Source organism: Palaemon carinicauda, chromosome 2 (assembly GCF_036898095.1).
Source record: "Palaemon carinicauda isolate YSFRI2023 chromosome 2, ASM3689809v2, whole genome shotgun sequence".
NCBI classification, from domain to species: Eukaryota; Metazoa; Arthropoda; class Malacostraca; order Decapoda; family Palaemonidae; genus Palaemon; species Palaemon carinicauda.
In genome coordinates this window covers 181,464,673-181,469,624 of record NC_090726.1, presented here as the reverse complement: position 1 = coordinate 181,469,624, position 4,952 = coordinate 181,464,673, and the positions used below count along the sequence as shown (strand labels likewise).

Below are 4,952 nucleotides of genomic sequence, written 5' to 3'. Positions count from 1 at the left end.
AGGAGAATTCAAATAAATAAACAGTTTGTTGATTTTCTGGACGACGAAGGGATCGGTGTCCTTACAATATATATATATATATATATATATATATATATATATATATATATATATATACATATTATATATACATATTATTTAAATACATATATTATATATACACACACACACACACACATACATATATATATATATATATATATATATATATATATATATATATATATATATATATATATGTATATATATATGCTATTAGGAAAGGGCTTCGCTCTATTCTCTCTAATGTAATTTTCCTTGAAGGCGATAGCCTTAGTGGCATCAATACGTTTCCTACAGGAACCCTCGTATTTCCTCAGCTTCTTCTAGTTTTCAGGCGTAAGCCTTCGGTTTAATAAACGATTCCTTTCCTACGTATTTTATTTACTACAGAACTGTTTCGACAAAATTGTCTTTATTAAGCGATTTAGTGGGTTCCATCGCTAAGATTGTATAGAAACACGGATCAGGCAACGACTGGCACACTTCAAGATCCCGAATTTGAAAGACACTTGTTTGAAATAAACTCTATCAGGATGTAAAGACTTTTGAATCAAATTACCCTGGGCCATTATTAGGGGATGTATCAGCAATGCCTTCTATCGCAAAACCATCGACAAATACTGTAGATGGTGTAACCATGAGATCTACTCTTGAAAACATGTACATGTCAACCGTTAAAGGAAAAACCTTCAAAGAACATTAGAAGCCAAAAATCTATGGACATTGTGTCGATGACATATTCATCAATATAAAAAATAAAGAAGAGGCAGAAGAATTAGCTGACAGACTTATTTTGCAGTCAATATCACAGCGGAATATAGTCAAGAAAAAACAATGCCTTTCCTCGATGTCGGAGTTAAACAACAAGACATCATTATACACTGAATACACCAACGCGGAACGATGCTTATAGGCCAGAGGTGAGTACCCCGAAGCATACAAAAGGTGATAAGTGGTTACGTAAAAAGAGCATTCACGCACAGCAAAACTTGGAAAGACGTAGATGCCGAACTAATCCGAATTCGACAACTTCTAACAACTAACAGATATTCCGACATGTTTATAGAAGCCATAAGGAATAAATTCATTGAAGTTCAACAACTCAAGACGACAAAAACTAACGAAGAAGACAAAAACCCTATCAGCTTTGGTTCAGACCTTGCGAGGAATTTCTCATCGAGGCATTGTCCTGAAAGCCCAACCTAACTGCAAGTCTTGCGATTAAAACCGTTCTGTCCCAAAAAGTACCAAAGGAAGCATGCACCAACGTAGTCTATAAATTTTCATGCACTGAGGAGATGTGTAAATCTCACAGAAAAGAAGTTTTTGGACATACTACAGCAGTCGGAAGACGGATGCTGGCTCACAGAAATCAGGAGGCAACAAACCAACATTATATTGAGGTCCACGGACGGAAACCCTCCCTGAAAGAATCAAACCATTGATCTCTAGTCTTAGGTAGTGCCATAGCCTCTGTACCATGGTCTTCCACTGTCTTGGATTAGAGTTCTCTTGCTTGAGGGTAAACTCGGGCACACTATTCTATGTAATTTCTCTTCCACTTGTTTTATTAAGTTTTATACTTTATATATGAAACATTTATTTAATTGTTACTGTTCTTAAAATATTTCATTTTTCCTTGTTTCCTTCCCTCACTGGGGTATTTTCCCTGTTGGGGCCCCTGGGCTTATAGCATCCTGCATTTCCAACTAGGGTTGTAGCTTACCAAGTAATAATAATAATAATAATAATAATAATACAGTTTCTCTATTAGTCTTATATAAAACAACATTCGAGAAGGCAATTCGTTCATATTTTTTTTTTCTTTTGGGGAAATAACGAATTAGAACGCGTGATACAATATCCCTTGGAATGATGAAGTCTATTTGCTTCTTCAATTGGTTTATCTTTCTGACATTCCAATCATCCCAGATCTGTCAGTCACGAGCGTCCAAATTAAATACACGAAGAGAGAGAGAGAGAGAGAGAGAGAGAGAGAGAGAGAGAGAGAGAGAGAGAGAGAGAGAGAGAGAGATGGACCCTCAATGAAACATCATCTCAAACGTCAAATGATGGAAGAGAAATTTTTCAAAATATCACATTCTCTTTTTATCTGAACTTGATCTCGATTTACATTTCAATTTCATTTCGTGTGATTGATATGGTTAAATAAAATGGAAATCTAATGGGTAATGGAACATTAGCAGTAATAATTGTTTGTAATAAGCACACGTGTTATTATTAATAATAACTACATTGAAGATTAAAGCTGCCTCAATAGCATTGATTTTATAATTGAGCTTCTCAATTGGTCTAATATTCCTTTTCTCAACAGTACTGCATTCCGCCAGTAGCTGTGTCATGTTAGTCATCAGTAGGTACTAGGTAGAGGAGTAATATACATAGAAACAACTTTGCACTTAACCCACTGAGCAAGGAATTCTCCAGCTGTGAGATTTTTCATCTGTAGTGCACATGTAGCCTCACGGAGTGGTTTCAGAGCTTCTGTTATGTCACTTATTTTCTCCCAATCTTCCTCTAAAATAAGTAAAGAGTCATTAGCTAGGCCAATTTGGTTCAAGAATAACTTTTTTTTCAAGGACACTGTCCAACATATCATACGTTGAGCCCCATCTTGTCTCACAGTCTAGTTTTGGAAGTGATATGGAGCTGTTCTTGAATATTAAGCGCATATTTTGTGTATGCGTCTTATTCACCACTTTCCGCACCCTACATAAGATATGTTTTACACTGTCTGTTTTCAGAACATCATGCACACAGAGTTGCATGGTGTGTAAAGCGCACCTTACAGATGTAACACTTTTAGCTCCTAAGTGAATGTCATTTACTAAGTCATCTAACTTATTTTCAGCAGCTTCCAATACTTGTTCATCATCGTTTTCTTCACTGTCACTCAAAATTTCTTCACTGTTTCCTTCCTTCACCCGTGTATCACTCTGCATCAGTTTTCCTAGTTTGATTACGTTTGATCCGTTATCTGTGGTTAAAGAGTAAATTTGTTTTTCTTGTATTCCAATCTTATTCAAACAAGCTAGCAAAACTGATTTGATCTCTTCAGCTGTTGCCCTTTGTGTCATTTCCTTTACGGAGGCTGTCACTACCTTCAATTTGCCATTGATATCAGACTGCACGTTCATTCCAAGGAAATGACGCCCACGTCGGGGGCAGAGATCTAACTTCACACAAACCAAGCGCTTATCGAACTCAGTCCTTAACTCATGTTTTTTTTTTTTTTTTTTTTTTTTTTTCTGCGGCTTCAAGAGTCAGAGACCGAACAGCTCTTTGACTTAATTACACACCAAGCTTGTTTGCAATGGGACCCATAAGCTTTGACATGGCTGTTTTCTCAAAAACAGACAAGGGCAATCCATTGACAGTAACTGCTTCAACGACAAGTCCCTGCATCTCTTGCTTATTCATTGCATATTCTATCACTTCCGTTTTCTTTCTTTTTGCACACGAATCTTCGCTAATCGTACTGACAAAATAATTAGATATATTTTCTCTCTCCCGTTTCCTAGACGCAATGTTTTTGGCATTGTCCAGGAGTTTCTTATATTCCTCCGCATGTCGTCTTTTCAGGTGATCACATATCGGCTTTGAGTGAAGTTCTGCGCCGGGCTTCAGTGTGTATGAGTAACCACATCCAGACACGAGGCAACTTGCTGAATTCTTCGTAATGGAGAAGAGCTCAACACCAACAAACTCTCGGTGCCGACCCATTGTGAGAATCTGTAAGACAAAAAAGTAGCATATTAGATTTAAAAACGAAAAAAATGTGCTCCTGGCTTGCACACTAAAAAAAAATTCTCTCTCTCTCTCTCTCTCTCTCTCTCTCTCTCTCTCTCTCTCTCTCTCTCATGGCTTGCACACAAAATCTCTCTCTCTCTCTCTCTCTCTCTCTCTCAAAACTATTATAATTTTGCTTGAATTCTTTAAATAGGGAAGAGAACATCATTCGAGTCTTACCTTATGTATGATCAAGCTTCTCTACTGAGTATTGCCTCCGTAGCACAAAAGCAGAGTGTAGCGGCAGTCTTTCGGGCATCAATCAGCAGGCCTCAGTGTCCTCACGACGGCGTTAGTGTCCTGACCTGAGCTGATGTAGTGAGTGTGCAGACCCAGTACTGACTGATGAATGATGATGAATGGAGGCTTGGAGGGGTTATAAATGCGTTGTCACGTGTGTCAAGGCTGGGTCAAGGCCAGGGTAGTCTTCTCACCTGAGCTGGCTTTGCTTTGCTTTGACGGCTGCCGGGGCAAACCCCAAGGGGATATGCTTTAATTAACACCCCAGTGAGAAGACCTCTGCTAATCCTTTATGGTCACACACCTGGTTGACTTGGGCGGTGAGTCACCGCCCAAGTCAACCAGGTGTGTGACCCTGGGTGGTTGGGCGGCGGGGGGCCGGGTTTGGCTGCTTGCGACACCTATCTGAATTTGGTACGGAAATGGTACGATTAAGTCCGGAAAAAAAAAAAATTGTACTTTCGTACAGTACCGAACTCGAAGGAAAATATCGTACCGTAATATCGAACTGTACTTACATCCCCCAAAAAACCGTACTGTACCGTAATATCGTACCGAACCTGTACCAACCGTGTTTCACACAATTGTACATGATTCCTTTTGTATATATTATACTTGTATCTTCGCTCTTCCCTCGCACTAAAACGAACATGAAAATTCATGTCTGGTTTTTCCTCTGTAATATTGTCTGTCTTGTGAACTTGTTATGTCCTGTTGCCTTGAGGTTTTGTATATAACGAGAGTGTTCCACAATAATATAATTCAGTCGTTTCCAACCTGCCTTTGAGTTCACAGCCTTACTCGGCGCGGTCACATTGGTGACCCCGGAAGTCGACTCGCTCCCACTGCCTTCCACCCCC

The 4,952-nt window shown here is 39.0% G+C and overlaps 1 pseudogene; it reads right to left on the bottom strand.

The window, feature by feature from the left end:
• Window positions 1–2,600: 2,600 nt before the first annotated feature.
• Window positions 2,601–3,786, bottom strand: LOC137621511 (uncharacterized; annotated as a pseudogene).
• Window positions 3,787–4,952: the final 1,166 nt, after the last annotated feature.